Here is a 21,341-nt window from a genome sequence, read left to right as displayed (position 1 = left end):
AACACTCAAGTGACTGCAGAGAGGTTGCTACAGACTTTACCCAGCGAGAGCAGAATTTGGCCTATTACTCCAGAAAGGATTTGTTTTAGGGGATTTGAACATTCCCTGAAGCTGCTGAGACCCTTCCTGCACATGGCTTCCCCCAGGGCAAGGCTGGTGGAGGGTGATGGACGTGGGGCTGGGTGACAGGCGGCAGCACTGAACAAGTGCTGGGGGAAGCCAGCATGCCTAGAGGACGTGTAGAGATCCTTATTTATTTATTTATTATTATTATTTTTAGGGATGGGAACTTTATCTGTAGGGAGGTGGCAGATGTTAGATTGACGTTGCTCAGCAGGAAACCTGCAGCTGCAAAATCCCATTTAATTCTTGGGTGCTTCATTATTTGATTTCATTAATGCCAGGTTTTTCCTGCATGGCTGCCAGTCATTCGTGTTAAATTTATACCATACTCGCTTGGCTGGAGGCTGCTCTTGTACCTGTTCAGTCAGCACTGTTTTTCCCAATTCTCTGGGAATTTATACCTTTGTAGAGCATAGCAGGTCTGTTCTCCAGGGGCTTGGCAGGGCAGCAGGACATCTCTCTTGCCCACCTCCACCCTCTCCCTTCCTCCAAGACATGGGAGAAAAATAAAATAAAATCATGGAATGACTTTAGGGTTGAAACTCCCCTGAAAGAGACTCCTGTTCCTGCAAGGGGGAAGTCCATGAGGCCAGCGCATACCTAAAGTCATCTCCAAAACTTTTCTAAGTCAATGATTAAAGTAAGTTGATCTCTCTTCAAGGAAGTCTCTGTTTTCCAGAATGAAGCTCATAAGTTTTTAATGGGGAGGTTAATCCTGAAAATCCTCAGGACTTTTGTCTTTCTACAGAGAATAATTAAGTAAAACCAGGAGACTTCCACAAGTATTTTAGTGTATAGGATAGGGTTTTTTTTCCATTTATTTATGCTATTTTTTTTTAAAGGTCAGTTTAATCAGTAATGTAATGTGCTGGTTCTGGAGGGCCAGGGGAAGGAAAAAGGGAGGAGTGGCCGTGCTGCAGGAGGGCTGCAGGGACCTGTAATGCCTGGGAGCGTGGAGCAGAGCGGGAGGTGGGCAGCTCCTTGCCCCCACCTCGCCCTGTGCTGCAGCCACTGGCCACCAGCAGCAGCAGCAAGGGCTGTTTTGATCCTTTTCCCCTTCTACTGGTGTAAAAGTACAAGGGAAATGATGCACGAAAGGTGCACTTACAGCAATGTGAAATGGTTGTTTTCTACACAGCAAAGACTCAGCAGCCATCTAGGTCTGCATTTGCTTCTTCCATTTCTTCTTAATTTTATGCTGGTGCATTACAAACACCTCCCGCAGTACTTCTTCGGCTCTTCATCACGTGGGTTTCATTTCTTGCTCAGATCACTCTTCAGAACTTGACCGGGGCAAAAATTTGGGCATTTTGTTTTCCTAACAGCCCCTTCGGGTGGCTGCTGTGAATGGAAACAGCTGCAGAGGGGCCTGTGTGTGTATTTGGGGTGGAGAGCTGGTCCTGGCACATCAGCCGTGGAAACTCAAGAGGAGCTGAGGAACTGGAGAGGGAGACCGTAAAGAGAAGCACCTCATCTATGTATTTATTTATTTTTTATATCAGTGAAGCCCCTACAGCTGTGTTACTTGTGCATGCAGCATTGCTAGGAGAGCGCCGTGCTGTGATGGGTGGGCAGGAGCTGCAGCTGCTCGGAGGAACAGCCCCGATGGATGTCCTGGTACAAAGCTGGAGTTCTTACAAAGGTGCAGCAAGTGTGAGGAGCTGGAGGCGATCCTCTCCCCAGCACCTGGGAGCTGGGTGCCTGCACTGGGCTTCTGCAGGCTCTGCTCCAAACCTGGCTGTCGCTGCTGCACCGTGACTGCTCCCCTCCCGATAGCAGCCGCGCGCTGGGGACACTTGGTGACAGTGGAAGCCCCAAGCCTGGAAACGTGCCTGGTGGCGTTCTCTAAGGGATAAAACGAGGAGTACCAGCAGAGTTACAAAGGTGTGAGCCTAAATACCAGACCCTGAGCTCTGCTTGTCTCTTTTGTGGAGGTTTTCTAGCGAGCAGCTCCTGGCAGTGCTCGTCCTTTGTAGCTCCTGGCAGCGCGCTGTGCGGCTGCGGGAGGTTAATTAGGGAACCAGCCGGAGCTCAGGCTTCCACTCACAAGCTTTGAGTGACTCAGTGCTTTTCTCCATTAAAGCTAATGTATTTACAAGCCTGCCTTGTATTTATCTAACGAGGATAGTTACCCTCCTCCAAAATGCCGTGATCTATTTGGGCTGAGACAGCACCTGAAGGGGGGTTGGTGCTGGGCTCCTTTGCCCCATCCCCAGAACACCACAAGCGAAGCTCAGAGCCTGCAGGACGATGGCTTAGATCTGAGTGAGTTACTTTTTATTGTTTAAGCTGTATTGAACGTGTCTCTCTCAAAATGAAAACTGTGGTGTAGCCCAAATGAAGCTGAACTCGGTGGAGCGCAATGCTGGGAACTGGCAGTAAAGTTTGTGTGTGGAGGAGGAAGCCTCACCTGCCTGCTTTGTTGAGTTTGCTGCTGTAGGCTTGTCTTTTTTGGCTTGACATGGTGCTTTTGTTAGTTTTTGTAGGTGAGTGTTACAGTTGGGGTGCTAGCAAAGCATTAATGTGCTGTGGAGAGGCTAAAATAGCTCAGCTCCTGATGGACTCTAGGTGCCTGGCTACCAACCAGGGCTTGCTTTTTTTCCAGGCATCTTCTGTTCCACGTAAGACCTTGTTAATCAGGAGTGCTGCTTTGCATTGGCCCAGCCTACGCTTCCCAGAAGGTGCCGTGCCTTCAACCTGAAGTGTTTCTCCTCTCTAATTCTTGAATTGCTTTTTTTCCTGCCTTGGTCACAGGCAATTGCTACCGCTGTGAAATGCTTCCTTGGATGATTATCAGTTGACTTGTATTAATATTTACAATAACTCTTTTGTTAGTAATGTTTTGCTACTACAGGAAATGAAATGCAAATTAACAACTGTAAAGATTAAAACATAATGAAATGGGACACGAGCTCTGGAGAACTAATGAATAGAGTGGCTCGAAGGCACAAAAAGATGTCCTTCAAAAACAGATAAATAATGAGATAAATAATTTTGAAGCAATAAACTGACACAGAGAGAGAGAAACACCGAATGTGGGACAAATTATTTCACACCAACGTTATAATTGTGTTCCTTTTTCTTAATAAGAAGATGAAGTTTCTCCCTAAAGTTAACCACCTGTGTAATCGCTGCTGCTAGATCTCTCCAAAGGTGCAAATCAGCCCATCCAAACGTCTGTTTGTTTACTTTTACTGTCCTCAGCGGGTTGTTTAACAAGTATATTGGGCTAATAGACAGAAACAGCATCTTTTAAAAGGTATTTGTCTCCTGTGCCTTCTACTTCCTGAAGTAGAAACACGGATTTGAAGCTGCTGAGTGCTTCCTGGAGGAGCTCAGAGCCTGTCCAAGCTGAGAGGCATTAGGCCCTGCTTCAACAAAGCTCTCAAGCTCTGGCAGCTTTTGCCCTTCATGAGATTAGCCTTTGTGGTTGCTTTTAGGAAGGTATATTGCTCCTTGGTTAACCAAGGGCGGCCTGTTTTTTCACGGCAAAATCCTCCCGAAGTACCTCCAGCTGGTGCACCCGAACCCGGAGCTGCCTCTGGCACCTTGCGTTGCTGCAGATCTGCCAGCTCTGGTTTGGTTTCGTTGGTTGAGGTTGTCTTAGATCTGTGAAATCAGGGCGTTTCTCTCATTCAGTGCATTTCAGTACTCCTCCCTGTGCTGTTTCCTGTGGAATAGCTCCAGCATAGTGCAGATATCTGCATGCCTCAAGTACTAGGTATGAGTCTAAAGTGCTCGTGGTGGGGTTAATCCCTCAGATAACAAATGTTGGCAGGGCTGGGGCTCTCCCTTCTCTTCCTGGCTAAGCCACGTACGGCTCTGGCATTTCTGAGGAGATGGAGAGGAGACCTCAGGGAGCTGCTGTGCTGGGACACATGGACGTAGGAAGGTCAGGACGGTGCTTGTTGCCCTGGAGGACACAACCTAGCTGGCTTCTCATCTTCTGTGAATTTTCATGCTATAGTGTGAAGCCCCAGGTGAGACCTCACAGGAGTAACTTGCCCAGGTGAAGTTTGTTTGTGTGAGCTGAGGCAGCCAGGCTTGCCAGCAGCTAATGCTTGGAGTCTGTAAAGAGACTTTTTACTCGGATTTATTTTTAAAATATTTATTTTTTTTGTTATTGATGAAAAGATAGTGTCATAAAAATGAAAACCTTTTGTTTTGAAATCAATTCATGCAAATACCACTTCTCTGTAATCTCTGATGTCAGAATAACGTGTGTGGTCCTGTGTTTGTTATCATACATCGAGCTGTGATGGCAGAGCCTGTCACCTGAACAGCAAAGAGCAGGACCAAACTCTCACAAACAGATCCAACTTCAAAAGTTAGTTGAGAAGTGGGGGTGGAGCTAGTTATATGGAATGAAATGTTTGTCTTTTTTTTCTTTTCTTCTCCTGTTGTCATTTGTGCTTTAGCTTTCCCGGCACAGTAGATGTAATGAACACTTTCTCCTGACTGAAATGTTTTCAGCTTTTTATCATGGAGTCTTAGCTCTTAAACACCACCTTCAGTCTGTAGTTCCAATTCTGCATGATCTGGCAGGTTTTGGGGGCCTCAAGGCTGGGACTTGTTTGGTCAGAGCTTTCCAACTTGGTATCTCCTCGTGATGTCTGAGCGATAGAGGTGATATCTTCAGCTCTATTACCTGTAGAAGATGATCCAGCCTAGTAAATATATCTAGGGGGAAAAAAATCTTATCAATATTGATATACATTCCCCTCCACCTTTCCATAACCTTGGTGGCTAGGTTATAAAATATTTCATCTGCTGAACGCAGACTTGGCTTTAGAAAGTGTGTTTCAGCTCTACATAAATAAAAATAATGGAGCTAATCTTCTGGTATGATGGGGACCACATATCTCTTGGGGGATAGATCCTCGACTGCTGTGAGCTGTCATGGTGTCACTGAAACTGGTGGTGTCTGCATGCCCGGCACCTGATGTGGGTTTGCTCTGTGGTGCCTCGTGGCCCCGTGTGTGTGCAAGCTTTGTGCTGGCATTGTGCTCCAGCTGGTGCTGGGATGAGAAACAGGGCTAATTGAGCTCTGTAACTGGAGTCATTACTAAGGTCTGTCACCTCCCCGGTACAAATATTCCAGCTGAAAGGATTATATTTACAAGTGCTATTTATAATTAAGCATTTTACTTGATTTGCCTGCAAACAGAATGTAAATCATATTTTGCTCTGCTAGAAGGCAAGGAAAAGGGGGACATGTCTCTAAGTAGTCTGTGTGATGTTTAGTGGCTGGTAAAAAAAACACAGGTTTGTGCAAATATGGATTTGTTGAAGTGTGTATTTTGCTTGTAAGGGGACTTTAGGGCAGTTATGCTCTGGGTGTGAGTGGGGAGGGTGCAATCCTCACCCACTCATTTTCTGTATAGGGCAGCCAAGCACCTCTTGGGCTCTGCAAGCCGTGCTGGGGGGGGCAGCTCATCCCCATCTCATGGCAATGGCTGTGGTGGTGCTGGGGGGCTGCTGGGTGCCCGAGCCTGGTGGCGGGGGGTTTCCTGCTTCAGTCCCAGCTGCTGAGAGGTGAGGGGAGGCTGAGCCCCTGCTGAGCTCCTCTCTGGTGTCAGGGTGGGCGTTGTGTGCTCGTACAGACACCCGTTGTGGCTGCTGCAGCAACCCGAGTTAATTGAAGTGAATGATAAGGGTGAGATACCAATAACAATTATACTCCTAATGTTAGCAGGGCTGGAATGGACTTGAATTCATGTTCATGCTGGCACTTAAACATCCAAATGCGGCTTTTCTAGCCTTGGTTTCTTATATTCCCCATAGTCAGCTAGTAGTTCAAGGCCCTTGTGTGCCTTTTTTTTTTATTTTTAAATATGTGTTTTAATAAACTTTTTCACTTCTTCTACTGTTCCTGTGACTACCGTTGTTTCCTGAAAGGAGGAGATTTGTCCTTGAATCCGAGAGTAGGGGCTCTGCACCGAGATGAGGGAGCCTTCCCTTGGAGGCAGCTCGAAGTGGTGGTCCCAAGCCTGATCATTCCTCAAAAAAAAAAGTAAAAGGAAATATTTCCCGTGGGCTCGAACCTTTCCATGAGCATGTGGTCAGTAGGCCCAGCAGAAGGCAGGGAGCATGTTTCCTTCAATAACTTAATTTTCTCCATGAGCTATAAAAGCACGTTGTGTTCAGTGCAAATTACATGCCTCTTTAACCATATTTTTTGCCTTCTGTTAGATATTCATCCTTTGGTTACCCCAGATAATTGAGAGCCGACTCTTCAGTGTACAGCTGGAAGTGAAATGTCTTCATTACCACGGCGATCAGGAGCCCCAGACAAGGGTTAGGCTCTGGTTGTGTCAGATACTGTACAGTCAGGGCTCAAAAAGGTGATACCTGCCTTGAAGACCTCCTAATCCAGCGGGGAGACCAAACGTGTGCGTCCCATTACGTGGGAAGGCTCCGAGTGCAGGACGGGGAAAGCGATAACCAAGGCAAGGTGCAGGGCTCGTGTGAGGCCGTTGGCAAACCCTTCCCTTCGAGTAGGATGTGACTCCTGCTGCCTGAGCAGAATCCCAAAAACAGAGGAATTTAAAGGCCATCCCCTGGTAGAGTAGGTAAATAGAAGTGCAATGTAATTGGAAGGGGTGCTCCCCTCAGGCTCCTGTGTTGTAAACCATGGGGAAAAGGTCACGCTTCTTCAGGCTCTCTGAAGCTGAGTGGATTTATTGTCTTGGCTTTCTGTGACCCCCAGTTTAAGTTGTAATATCAGTTTCATTGTGATCTTATTAGCCATGGAAAATCTCCTGCAGTGCTGTGTGCAATGCAGAGCCCTCGACTCTGCCTGGGCCCGTGCCAAGGGGATGCACGTTGCTGTCTCTGCCGACTGCGTTTGGAAACGAGTGGGTATTAAATGACAGGACAAATCAGCTGGGCTGGAAGCTTCCAGCTCAAGTAATTACAGTGCTGTGATCTCTTCCTTCCAAATCTGGAGCTGCAGACACCAGCCTCCAGGCGTTACGCACGTAGCAGGAGCTAACACAAGTGTGGCCGGATCCAGACCTGAGGGATGGGGGGGGGGGGCACCTCTGCAAGGCTGAGCCCAGGAATGGGGGAGAGTGTTCTGCTTGGGTAGGGCTTCACGGTGGGCTCCTGGTAGCCTAAATAATGTTGATGTGCCGTGTCTTGTCTCCACCGAGTGGCCCATCACGTTCTATTTTAGAGGATGTCTCTTGTAGCTTTGGAGACTTTGGTTTCTTATCAGGTGTCTTACAGCACCTGACAGCAGCCCTTTGTCCTTGTGCCCTTTGACAATTGGGACTTTTAAAAAGGCACTTCCATAGTTATGTATTCTATGAGCCTTTGTCTAAAAAAAGAAACGGCTCTAAGGTTACCTGCTCAGACACTTTATAACATATCTGAGATTAAATGGAGAGCATCGCATCTGGGTTAAGATAGGCACAGGTATCCATGGGCAGGATTGCATGTGAGCTGGTGCAGGTGCTGAAATGATGCTTTCTAGAAGTAAAGGTGACTTCTTTTTTTTTTTTTTTTTTTTAATATATAAGTGGCTCACCATCTAGAGTGACCACATTCTGGTGTTTTTGGAAAATATCCTCCTTGTTTCTAGGGTGGGTTCAGTTTCCTACAGGCCGTGCTCCATGCCTCTTCTTACAGACACTTTATCCTGCTGCCACTGCCACTTCTTCCTTTGAGCTGAAACCAGCCCTGGTAGGGTGAAAATAAATAATATTAATAAATAAATCATGTTTCATGGCTGGTCTGCGGGAAACTGCAGTGAGGAGGATGCAGGAGAAGCATGGATGCGTGTGATGCTTACAGGAAAGGAAGCAAAAAGTCTTGTACCTAGGATAAATCAGCTTGAAAGTTTTAGAAGCGGTGTGGTTTCACAATGAGATATGAAATTATTTCCTGTAATTAAAATCAGTTATTCTGGTAAAACTTTATAGTGTTATTTCAAACTCTCATCCTGTTCCCAGATGGGCTTTTTGTTTAGGGGTTTGTTACCCTTCATGTCCTACCTGAAGGGTAACACCAACAACCCTGGGAGAGCATTTTGGGGAGCATCAGACCGTGGGACAAAGCCGATGTATTGCTGTGTGCCCCCCAATTAAGGACTCATGGCCATATAATTGAGTTTCTGGTGACCCTGTGTTTAAAGCCATGTCAGTGCTTTCATTTATAAATGCTGCTCCGCAGGTGCCTCGGCTCCCAGCTGGGATCTGGCTTTCAGCATCTAATCCTGGCAGTTAGGATTTGGTGGTGTTTTCAGCCGGGGGGGCAGTCCCTCCAGGCAGCTAAGCTACGCAGGAGAGAGAAGCCTCGAGTATTTTCAGTATGTTTTAGTTTTGCTTTAGGTCCCAGCTGTGGATACGTGTGTTTTGTTATTGGCACAGGGGGTGTGTGTGTACTCATGTTGGCACTTTCTATGAATGAGCACTAATCAGGTCTGGGACCCGTCCCCTCTGGTGTATTTTATAGTCTACATAAATCACAAAGGACATTAGTTCACCTGTGTTGTATTTTTTAAAGTTTATTCTCCTTGCCTGGTAGGAACAAGATGCAGCACAAGCTGTCCTTGCTTTTTTCTGCCCTGTTTGTGGGATCCCAGGGCCTGGGAGGTGTTTGGCTGGGAGGCAGCACCACTCCTGCTGGTGCAGGCTGTGCGCCTCCCAGTGCATTTATCCATGGGGACACGGTCGGGATGTGAGGGGTGAGTCAGGGCTGCTCCACAGTGTGGCAGCAGTGATAGGTGGGGACATGAAATCTCCTCTGGCATCCCGGAGCATGAAGGGAGGGAGCCGAGGGTACAGGGAAGCAGCTCCCCTTGGCACCAGCTCGTGCTGTCACCTTCTCGTGTGCCTGGAGCTGGGAAAATCCTGATTTGGGCCACTATGACCACGTCCATGCTCTACTTTTAACTAATACTTTTTTTTTAAAAGAAAGTTAATTAGCAATAGCAGGATTAGCATCACCCTTACTCTCTACTTGATATGTCCACAACTTTGTCCCTCCTCTGCCTGGGGAGTCGCTGCCCCAGCAGGGAAACCAGCCTGTTTTTATTTCATCTTGAAAACACTCCAGATATTGGTCATTGCAGTGCATTTGGAGCTATATGCAGATGCCCGCTGGTCCTTTTATTTTATTCTTTTCAGTACTGATTGACACTGTGTAGAGACCTAAAGGATGGGGAGGCTGCAGAGCGCCCTTGGGGCCAGCAGGGCTGCTGCTGCCCCTGCTCCAGAGAGGCTGCTGGGCAGGGGTCTCCTTCCTCCGAGAGGCATTTGTTCCTTCAAATCCAGCAGACATAAGTAATGACACCCAGGGAGCTGTGAAGCCGTGTGCTCACTTCCTGAGGACTAAACCATTTGATTTGGTCTCGCTTAAAGGGCTGAAATTTCCAAATGGATAACTGAGCTCCCGAGTCCATTAAGCACGGCAATTTGCAGCCTTCCCCAGCTCTGCCCATGGAAACCCATGAACACAGCTTCCTATTTGGCTTGTAGAAAAGCCATTATTTTAAATATAAAAAGGGAGATGGAAAAAATCATTTTCCAAAGTTTATTTGCAGCTTCTGCAGTAGCGCTGTGAAGACTTCAATCATTGGAAGGAGCTGGGGATGGGCGCTGGGTCCCCACATTAAGAGTGCTCGCACCAGCCCCTACCCAACCAAGGTTTTTGTGGCTGCTGCCACGGGGATCTGCGACTTTCTGCTTCAGGGATGGTCTGGCACGTGAGAAATGAAGGCAGCCCTCGGAGCAGCAGCCCCAGATGATGTATCTTAGCATACCTGACCACTCCTGCAATCGCCAAAATATACATGAGGAGAGATGGTAAATCGTCCCCGCTGCTGCCTCTGACAATTTCACACCTCCGAAGAGATCTGTAGGGTGATGGATCGCTTGTGATAATGGCAAAGTTTTCTTGGCGGGCTTCTCTTTTTTTTAAACTTTTTAATATTCTGCATCCCTGTTCTTATGCTGAAGGAGTATATTTCTCCATTAGGTGTGAAAAGAAGGATGGATTTGAGGGAAATGGGTGATGTTAAAAGAGGTTTCTTGGCCAGGGTGGGAGTGCTTTGTCTCCCTGTCTCTGCTTCCCCTCTGCAAGTCAAAATTCATTCATGCCACTCAGTTTTCTTGTGTGTCTTTGGCTCTCTGTGGCATCTGTGGACAAAGAGGTTCCGGACAGCTCTGGGGAGGTGATTTGTTTCCAGTAAGTATTGACGAGTGACTCTTATAACTTAATTTTGAAGGGAAGTGGAATTTATCAGTGGTTAATGCATGGGCTGCTCCTCCAAGACGAAGTGTAATCTCACCGCTCAGTGTAATGCATTAACACTTTTCCTTGTTGTCTGTGGTCCTGCTGCGGAGAGAGATGCCGAAGTAAGCGGCCGGCATTACTCAAGGAGATGGGTGACTTCAGCCTGGTGCTACTAACAAAGTACTTCCAGCACATCAATATTGGGGGTTAGCAGTAAATCCTGCTCGTCTGTCACGTACCAGCTAAGTAAACACCGCGTGTTACTTGGGTACTCGGCCACCTATGGAGAGCTGCCTTTGAGGTGAGAAAATGGGCAGGACCATCATTATGGATGGTGGATAAGAGGGTGGTACCACTGCAAAAATGGTCTCATAAAAACTTATTTTAAATACGTTTCACCTAAAGCAGCGTCCTATTGATGTCCTGTCTGTGGCACAGCACCAGGCAGTGGCCGTTCATTTTACTTTTGTGTTCTAATTGCTACTTGCTCGTTGAAAATTTGGCAGAGGGTTTATTTGAGCACAAGGTGATGTGCGCAAGGGCAGGGAATGAAGGAGGCTGCAGGCAGGGTATTGCTACGAGAAGAGATGCGGCTGCTGAATCTCACTTCAAGCCTATTCAGAGGAGACACTTGAAAGGTGACGTGCTCATACACAAGCAGGGCGAAATGGTGCTTAGAAGTTGTGAGCACTCTATTATTATTATTATTATTACTTCTGTCAGTGTAGGTGAAAGAAAAACTTCCTTTTGAAGGTATTTCCACAGCTCAGTACCAGAGACACGTTGTAGTCAAGCCTGAGAACACTTAAGATTAGGAAGAAAATTGGAAAAGAGCAGAAGAGGACTTGAAGATCTGGAGCTCCCAAGTCACCTCTCTGCATGCAGAACTTCTCCAGGGTCCTTCTTTGGAGCTGCCTGGTGGGATTTAGGGTGCCTCTGCGTGCCTCTGGCCAGGTGCAGGATGCATCCCGCACATAGTGGTGCCTCGGGCTCACAATGCAAGGTGAGGCTGTGAGATTCTCCCCTTTGGAAGTCGTAGTTTGAAGGCCTGGCAAGCTGCTCGCTCTGCTGGGCTTTAAATAAAGCAGGCTGTTACTTCCCAGATTATCTTGTGAGGCTTACTGCAGGGCTGCGGAGTTTGGATGTTGCCGAAGCGCTGCAGCGTGATACAACCAGCGCGGTGTGGAGGCTCCACAGTTCCAGCTGATGATTCACAGCAGATCATCTGATATTTAGGGCTCTGTTCATTAATAAGTTATGCTCCATTTACCTTGTTTTCCCTGGGATTTATGAGTCAAAAGTGCGGAGTGCACCAAAAACGATCCATTCATCAAATCCCTCTTTTCTCTGTATAATTGGCTAAGCCATCATCGCCGCCCCCCGGGGCACACCGCACAGAAAGGTGTCCCACAGGAGAGAGCAAAGCAGCCTCAGGAGAGGAAACGAGGACTTGGCTTTCGTTAGGCTGCAGCTGTCCCAGCTGGTGTCTCTGAGCTGTGCAGGTGAGGAACTTCCCAGGCCAGTTTCTTTTCTTGTTTGCTGTGTGCGTAGCCCCGGTGTTGTGACAGCAATGGAGATGTTCTGCCTGGCTGCAGATGTAGCTGCTAAAGTTGAAACGGAGGGGACAGACAAGGGGCAGATCCACCCATAGGTTGCACGGGTGCAAACTCCATTTAAAACAATCCCTTGCCCCAAACACCTTGCTCCATGCTGTGAGCTGCGTGGCTGGGACTTCAGCAGGCAGCACCAGAGAGACGGTGGAAAGTCCTGACAGATCCTGGTGGTGGTTCCTGCCTTCCCCTGTAGGTCAGATCGCTCATTTCAGTAATTAAAAGCACTTCTAGATATCTTTTGGCTTTGAAGCTTAACTGTGCTCCATGGTGTCTCCCAAAGCTTGTTTTCAAGAGCTCCCAGTTGTCCAGGAGGCTTCTTAGGCTGAAGTTGAGGTGCACCAGGCAGAGTGAAGACTGAACTCAGTGTAGGAGGTGGTTACCTTGGACAAGTCCTGGCTTCTGCATTCAGTGGGCATGAATTTGTGTGGTTTGTGTGATGCAGAAGCTTGCCTTAGTTTGTAGGAGGCCTCAAAACTGATCTCTGCTGGAGCTTTGGCTTCCCCATACTGCCTATCAGCTGGGCTGGGGAGGAGAAGCCTGCTCTTCCTGTTGATTTTGCAGGTTTCTCTCTCTGTTCCTGCAGGATTAGCTCTTTGTGCACCCGACGAGTTTTCCACTTTTCTTGGTTCTGCCTGCCTGGGATTCATCTCACCCCGCTTTTTTGTAAACTTTTCGAAATCTCTTGTATTTTAAAACTAAACTCTTAGATTCTAAAACTAAAGTTTTTGGTCCATGCAAATGTACTTAATCACCGTCTTGTTCTGGGACTGTCACATCAATTTTTTCACTTCCATGTGCACCGTTAGCACTTTCTATGACCTTATAGTCCTGTGGAGCCTGTACTTCAGGTATGGGTATCTCTCTGTTACATCGCTTTAGGAGCCTGTTAATCTTATAATGAATTCCTGCCGTAATCTCAATTAAACGTGCAGACACCTCAGCTTTGCACGCTTGTCTACAGAAAATGAATGCTCTCCATTACTGCACGCTGGAGGTGCACTGCCTGCGTGTGGAGCTGCAGGCGGCTGCCTTAACCTTGGGAAAAGTGCCCTGAGGTGCTGCTGTGCACAAAGAAGTGTCCTCGCTTGCTTGGTTGTGGAGCACTTCTGCCACCAGATGCCCAGGAGTGGTGGGGTGCCCGTGCCCCAGTCTTTGGGAAGTGGCTGGCTGCCTGAGCACGAAACGATGACACCCCTGGGTTGTGGGGTGGGGAATGGCCCAGCCTCGCTGCCGTGGCTGTGGCAGCTGAGGGGCTGTGCTGGGGATCTGCAGGATTTACCAGCCGGCATCCCAGACAGCTGGAGAAAACCTGGTGTTTTGCTCTGCAGCTTCTAACAGAAATGGAGACAAATTTATTAGTACTTCACAACGCTCTTCCCGTTAATATTTCATGCAAGTAAGTTCCTAGAAGGCTTAAAAGGAGTGTTTAAATAAATAAATTACCGAGTTTAAGTTGCTAACAGCGTGGATAGCAGTGGAGGATTCAGCCCAGTAAGTGCTGGGGTGGAATGTGCCGAGCCCAAGGCAGTGATTACGGAGGAGGATTTTTGATGGCTCTCCAGAGCTAGCCAAGGGTTACGGGGCTGCGTGCCTTGTGAGGTAGCAAAACTTGTTATAAACATTTGTGGAAGACAAGCCAGTTCCGAGCCAGTTTTGAAGCTTGCCTAATTTGAAGGCAGCTATGATGAAATCAAACCTGATCTGACAGCCGTGTCCGCAGCTGCCACGCAGGAGGTTGCGACCTTTGCTAAAGTCTTGGGGGTAGGAGCTCTGAAGCTGATTTTCAGCTGTCAATTCCACTTTCATCCTTTCAGCCAAACTTTGAGGTTTCCATTGCCTGTGCTCTTTTCCTTTGAAGTGACCAAAGGGAGAGATTTCTTACTCTTCCTTTTCCTGAGCTCACGTTGTTGTGTTATCCATCTCACCAGTGTAGTTCTGCTGCCCTAATTTTTGAGTTTTTTATTATTTTATATCTGGTGCACCATGCTGGATCAGAGCCAGGGAGAGGTTTACCACCTTGGGCTTTGTGGGCCACCACGTGAAGGTGGAGAGCACACGGGGCGGATCCTGGGAGCCCACAGCCCTGAGCGCTTCTTATCTCTGAGCCGGGCGAGCTGGAGCTGCTAAATCTGCTGCCACCTGAAAGGCACAAACATGGGAGAGAGGGGATTTGGGGAGAGAACATACGGAGCAACAGAAAGCACTTGAGGTCTGCTTCATCCATCGTTAAATGTCTTGGATATTTGCATCTGAAAAAGCGGCTACCCCAGGTGAGGCCTCTAGCCAGAGCCTGGTTTTTAACAGCTTTGAAGTCCAATTCATATTTTCTTTTGCAATTTTTCTTTCTTTCTTTTCCTGAAGGCTCCATTATGAAGGCCTGGAAGCAAACAAATATTATCCACAGAGTTTCATTTTAATTCAAATTAGTCCAAAAGCCTTCATGCTTCAATAGCTACAAACTGGGTGAGTTATTGGCACGTTCAAATAAATCTATTTAAAAAAAAAAAAAAAAGGAAAAATAGAGTGAAAAAATAAAGCTGTTGTTTGGAGATTGATTTCAGGTGCTGAAGGCATTTGTGTGCACAGTGCACTGCAGATGTGCTTGGTGGTGCAGTTGGATGGGGATCACCAGGGAGAGTCAGGCTTTTTCTGCTGCCTTGCAAGAAGTCTGAAGGCAATGCGTGCAGCAGAGGTTTGCAGCAGGGCAGGCTGGCCACGTGGATGTACGAGGCTTTTGCCCCCCTATTTCACTTCCAAATCAAACCCATAAACTTCATAGCTTTGCCCAGTGTTCAGCGAGCCTGGCTGGAACAATAAACTGTAGCTTATGACAGGCCATGAATTAAATCTTATTCCTTAGTTTGACCCTTTTCTTCCTACCTTACTGGGTGAGAAGGGGCAACGTTCAACGGGGAGAAAGAATCGCATAGGAATTGCGAGGCTTAAAGCAGCAGTAGTGGGCAGCTAGTTATTAATCAAGCATTAGTTATGGTAGTTAAGCATTTAGGGATAATAAAATGCAAATGTGCTTTCAGCACCAGTAGTGGCTCTTAAAAGAAAAATGAATATATTCTTTAAGAAAAATTGTTGTGGTAAGGTAATGGCTAATATTAATTGCCGAATTTACTTGCAGTCCCCGGGCTTTTGCAGGCACTTCTTACACTAAAAAGCAACTTAAGGAATTGCTCTTATTAACAGCTGCAGCATGGCTTAAATTGTCCGCTCTTCAGCAAGGTAAAACATGAGGTCTCTGCTCGGAGATTCTCATTTCAGGCTTTTTGCTAGCACTTCTGTTTTACAGGCGGCAGGCAGGGTGACCCTGTTCTTCAGCTAGAGAATATATGGAAGGGAAATTGAGTTTGCTGGGCTCTAAAGATTGCTCTGCTGTGAAACGGGATGTCAGATGGCAGCGGCCCTTCAGGCAGGGCTTTGGTGGCTGTCAGCACCAGCAGGCTTTGGGGATGCAGTAGGTGATCTGCAGGATCCTGGCGTTGGTGCCTTGTTCCTACCCTGCTCTCCCATCTTTTCCTTGCGTCTGTCAGGCCACGTTGGAACTGTGGATGCAGCTGTAGTGGCAAAAATGTCATATTGTGTGGGTAAAATAAAGCGACTAGCATGCAGCCGGGACATATGGTGAATAAACATATCAGACGTGGTAGGTGGTCATGAGGTGCTCTGTGAAAACCAGAAAATGGGTGTCCTTGGTTTGGGTTGGCTGAGTGGGAACACGCAGGGATGCGGTGTCCCTTGGCTGCCTGGTGTGGGCAGCCAGGAAAACGTGAGCAGCAGCTCCTTGGGGAGCATGAGACATGTGAAACTGCACGGGGTGGGATCAAACCTTTATGGTGCAGGCGTGAAACCCCAATATTGCTGCTGAGCGTCTGCATCAGCTTGCTGGCTGGTGCTGCTCTTCCCTTGTATTGGACTATTGGAGACACTAAAGAGATTTTTAGGGGCTAGCCTATACTTCTGATTGGCTTTAATGATCTTTGCAGCCTGTTATTTATACACGGCATTATCACACAGCCAGCTTTGTAATGCAGTGGGTCATTAATGTCACGCGTTGCCTTTACAGCTTGGTGTTTTGCTGCCGAGCCGCCCCACTGGGTGTTCCTGGGGATGTGCCTGGCTTCGGGATGAGCCTCCTGTGCTGATGCAGGCAAAAGAAACAGCAATAAGTGAGCAATCTGACGTGGCTCCGTAAGTGAGGGGGCTTACAGAGTTAGAGATGGGCTCCTGAGTTAGCGATGGAGGTGCTCAGTGCCTTTGTTGTGTTGGCTGTTCCTGCTCTTGTGCTGGTTTTCTGCCTTTGGGAGGGTGCTGCCCGGCCCTACAGCAGGGATGGGCTGGTGAGAGTTTGGCACAAGGGGATGCTCCCAGCCTGGGGGGGCTGGCGACACCCCTGCTCCATAGCAGCATGGCACTGCTGAACAAATTGATGCTCTGAGTTTGCACTGAGCACCCAAAGAGCCTTATAAAGGTAAATCAGCACTCGCTTGCCCCTTGTTTCCATTATTTTTGCTGTCTCACAAATGAGCACCAGCTCACTCTTCTGTCAGGGGCTGGACCCAGTCAGGACCTGAAATCCCCTTTTGGTGGGGAGCTCTGACATTTCCAGGCTCTTCACCTAGAACTGGAATGAAAAGATAATTTTATGTGATGAAAGGAAATTACCAAAAAAGCACACACATAATTCACAACTCTCTTATTATTTCAATAAGACTAAATGATTGCCTTCCTATATTTCTGAAGCTTTAGTGTGATAAAACATTTTGCTTTAATTACTTGAAAACGCAGTACATTAAACATATATAAGTGGAACAAAGTTAATATCTCAGCGTGATATAAAATTTGAAATTAACTGAAATAACAGGTATAATAGGAGCTTTTGCCTTTTTCAAACCAGGCAGAGTTGTCCACGTTTCTCTTGAGCGTTTTTCCTGTGTGCAGCTGTATTGCTGCAAATCACCCCAGTTTTACAAGCGGGGATCTTCGCAGGGAAAACAGCTCGGCCCCACAGTCCTGGTGGGCGACAGCAGCACCCTCCTTGACCTGCACAAAAAAGGGATGAAAACAAGTACCTAGAGCATCCTGTAAGCAGCAGGTGTGATGGTGTGGTGTATGCACTGACACAGGGTGGCAAGGGAGAGGAATATATGTTGCTTTATCTTAAAAAATGTGTGGTATTGGCCCATACATACATCTTCTACAGTGTCCATTCCCACAGTCATTTTGCCTGGCTGATGCATTATACAGCTGATATATGGCTGACATGTTCAGTGTTATAATATATGGGTTAAAAGCGAACTGCAGCTCAAAAATGGCAGGGATGTTCTAGTATGTATCCAGCCTGAAACCTGTTGGAATCCAGTAAGTGACTTCTGGGGCTGTACACCTTCGCTGTGTGCTCCCGGAGCTGTTTTTGCAGTATTTAAGAGCAATTTGCAGCGTTCGAGGAAATATGGCTGGGAGGTTGGCAGAGCTGCAGCAGTGCCCTGGTTTTTAACTGTCTTTCCAAGAGATGTTTAGGCAATTTCATCATGTCCTCTTCTGTTTCTAATTAACTTTATCCTCTGACTGGCCTCAGCTGAGGTGGTAGGCATTCAGCCCCTGAGCTTGGCAAACACCTGGGATTGATTCCCCAGGCCAACCTGCTCGGCTGGAGCTGGAGCGTCCCCTCGAAGCACTGCTCCTTTGTTCAGATCACTCGTGATGCTCCTGTCTGTGCTTCTGGGGTTGTAACGAGTGCGATGGGCACATAGCAGCTATCATGCAAAACCACATGTGCTGTCCTCGCTGGGGCCTGGAATGGAATTGTGCTTTAAAATACTGGCCCAATATTTATTTACAAGTGCCCAGGGATTTCATCGCTTCTCGGGGATGTTTCGGAGCGTGTTTTTGCCAGGTTGAAGGCAGATGTAAGGGCTGTCTGGCTGTCAGGCTGGTACCTGCGGAGGAGGAGGATGCTGGCTCGCTGCTGAAGCTGCATGTTGAGCCTGTGAAGCGTGGTGGCTGCTGTCTGACCAGCACCTACGGCCTCAGAAAAGACAGGTGATTTAAGGAATTTCTTGTGATGGGCACTTGGCTCAGCTGGTCCTGGGTTTTTTCTGTCAGTAAAACTCCTGCCCAGGCTCCTAATTCCCATGAACACGGACAGATCCTGAACACACAGTTACTGTGGGGGTGTTACTGAGCACCTCTGAAGCCTCTGCCGTGAGGGTACGGGGCCATGGGGTCCTTACCCCTCCTGGGCCATGGACAGAGGTGAGGACAGAAGCCCCTGGGTGGCACCGAGGAGGCAGCCCCGGCTCCTGTGCCCTGTGGGAAGCCATTTATGCTCCCTTTTCTCAGGTCTGCTGTGTGCAGATAAGGAAATATTAATCAGCTGCATGTGGGGTTCCACCGATCTGTTTGCTTACATCTCCAGCAACGGGAGCTGAGCGGCCTGGTGCTTGCTGTGCCGTGTTAGTCGGGCAGATCCCGGCTGGGATTGGTACCGTGCTCTTAAGCTGCTCTGCAAAGAGATGGTTGGGATGCTGCTTGGGATGCTGCTGCCCTGCAGGGCTGGGAGTGGTGCGGAGCTGGGGCAGGTGATGCAGGAGCCCTCCACGGGTCTGTGTGCTCTCAGCCTGTGCTGCTGGCACGGCTGGAAGAGGCGGCGCTGCGCCCAGCTGCGGGTTTCATGTCACTCCCCCCTACACAAGACAGTCCTGGCCAAGCTTTAACATTATTTCCCTAGACCTAAATCAGACCATACAAGTGTTTCACAGGCTCCATGCGATCACCATTGATAACAAGAATGGGGAACTTCTCTAGGAACGGCCAGGGCACAGAAATTCACCATTCCGATGCGAGCAGGGGAATAATAACCCTCTGCAAAGGATATTCATAAGGCTTAAATTTATTAAAGTTTGTAAAATACTTTGTTGCCTCACGGCTGCTGGTGCATGGGGTAATTTTGCTCCCGTGCTTGCCGGGGGGGCTGCGGTGATTTTCTGTTCTCCCAGCTCCTGGGGAATCTGCGAGGACTGCTTTGCAGTCCCAGCTGGGATTTTCTGCATCCTTAATGTATTGAACTTACTGTAATATAAAGCACATCACGACACCCAGGAGGCTTCATATCAGGTTTCATATGAATTGCAGCCGAGCTCAGCTCGTGATGAGGCGGTGCAACCCCCTGGCTCTTGGCTTCGCCAGCATTTGGTTTTATTGCTTTTGTAATGGAGAGAAATAGGGTGGCACAAACACACCCTAAACATGGTCACCAGCAGGGAAAGGACTGCCCCAGATCCCAAGATTTGGTAGGGGTGAAGTTTTCTGGGCTGGACAGGGAGGCTTTCAGGGTTTGGTTAGCTCCCAGGCAGGAAGGAGCAGAAGCCCCCGGCCCAGATGTTCACATGGATTTCCCTGCCCTGGCTGTTCCTAGAGAAGTTCCCCGCTCTTGTTATCAACGATGACCGCATGGAGCCTGTGAAATGTTTGTATTTTCTGATTTGGGTCTAGGGAAATAACGTTAAAGCTTGGGCAGGACTGTCACGTGCAGGGGGAAATGACCTTAAACCAGAAACCACAGCAGTATTTGGGGGGGGAAGGAGGAAAGGCCCAAGCAGCCCCAAAGAAGCAGGCAGCAGCAGCAGCCCCGTTCAGCACACTGCTAATTCCTGGGCGAATTGCTCTCGATTGCCATGCACGGGCCTGAGAGCAGAATAAAGCCAGATGTAATCTGCTGAAATCAAGCCAGGAAGATTGCGGGATGTTTTCTTTAGAACAAAGCTTTCATCTTTTTTTTTTTTCTTTTCTTTTCTTTACGAAGCCCCTTTGATGTTAGATGGTGAGCCTGAGCAGGGCCTGGCCAGGGTGGGGGGTCTGGAGCCCCCTCACCACGTGGCAGAGAAGCAAAGCTCTTCGTTTCCTTATTTTGGCTCTTTTTTTTCCCAGAATCTGCATTTTTTTCTATGGAAATAGGCTAAAATCAGCTGAGATAATTGTGTACTTGGCTATTGATTAAGCCCATCCTGCTGCTCAGCAGGTGTTTGTTGTCCGAATGCTCTTTATTTTCTCCTCACTGATTATAATGGGGGAAATCCAATCCGTGCCCTTACAGGAGAAGAAATCACACTTTATTTTGATGTCGATGTGAGACCCAGCACCCTGTCCAGCTCTGCCCTTCCTACAAGGGTGCTTTGGGTGCTCAGGACGGGTGCTGGGGGCAGGCGTGTGTCCTCTGGAGCTGTTCCTGGGGTGGGTTTGCTGCTAATGAGCAGGATTTTGGGTCGAGTTGATGGGAAGGGCTGTTAATATTGCAAGAGGTGCTGTGACGCTGATCCCTGGGCGCAGGCAGGCTGTGGAGGTGGCTGTGGTGCCGTTCCCAAGTAAAGTTAGTCTTGGATGAAATTATGAATTAATGCCAAAGGGGGAGGGTGTTGAAATATTAAATATCTCATTTATAATACATGTGCTGTTATAATGATATATGTTTCCTTCTGACATTTCCAAAACAAAGTGTTTCTCTCTGGCTCCAAAGGCGTGATTTGAGAATGAAGCTAGTCAGTACAGAGATTTCTCTCTTAAATTGGAGGAACTAAAACTGTGCTGACTACAAACAGCATCTTTGTTTGTTCTCTGGTGGAAGAGAAATCACGCAGGCGATCACAGGGATGATAAATAAACATCATTTTCCTCGGGTACGTTTGGATTTTCATACCTGCAAGGCCATTTTTGCCCCAGCTCTGCTCGGTTGCTGTTCCCCGAGTGTATGGGAAGGGGTTGCAGGGGATGGGAATGGGGTTGGGGGGGGGCTCATCCTGCTCGGGATGCAGCTCGAGAGAGCCCAGAGGTCCCCAGGATTGAACAGGGCCGCTTTAATATTCTGTCAAATTAATTTTCTCCCTGTTGTTAAGATGACAACCTCTGGCGATGGGATTGACTTGAAAGGCAATAAACAAGGAAATTGCATATTCTATTGCCAGCGTATTAATTTGATAGCTTGAAACATGAACTCATTTTCTGCTGTTGCCCTGGGTGCCGTCTCGGTGCGTGTGCGCAGGTACCTGGCAGCCCTGGCAGACAGATGTGCCTGACCACGAGCTGCTTACTGGGATGTGATGGGCACCGGGGTTTTTATGGGTTTTTATCACACCCTGCTGGCTGTGAGCATCCGACCCGCAGCAGGAATCGTGCCCAGGTGCAGGGAGTTTTGCTGCAGTGCTGTCCCACCGAGCTACCGCTAGTGAAAGCTTGGAGATGGCTTTCAGGGTGAAATTTCAGTGCCCAAATGAGAATATTTGGGCAACATTTCACAGAGGTTAGTGGATTTTTTAATTTTATTTTTATTTTTCAATATAACAGCTTTCTGTAAGGCCCCAG

At 48.0% G+C, this 21,341-nt stretch overlaps 1 protein-coding gene across 1 annotated transcript in view; it reads left to right on the top strand.

Annotated features, from left to right (window-relative positions):
- Positions 1-2,212: 2,212 nt before the first annotated feature.
- Positions 2,213-21,341, top strand: part of FSTL4 (follistatin like 4) — a 368,576-nt gene continuing 349,447 nt past the window's right edge. The window contains exon 1 of the transcript XR_014697900.1: positions 2,213-2,388. The gene's annotated coding sequence lies outside the window, so the exon portion shown is untranslated. The remainder of the gene's footprint in view (positions 2,389-21,341) is intronic.

Source organism: Aythya ferina (genome assembly GCF_964211825.1).
Source record: "Aythya ferina genome assembly, chromosome: 14".
NCBI lineage: Eukaryota > Metazoa > Chordata > Aves > Anseriformes > Anatidae > Aythya > Aythya ferina.
This window is presented reverse-complemented; position numbering and strand designations above follow the sequence as displayed.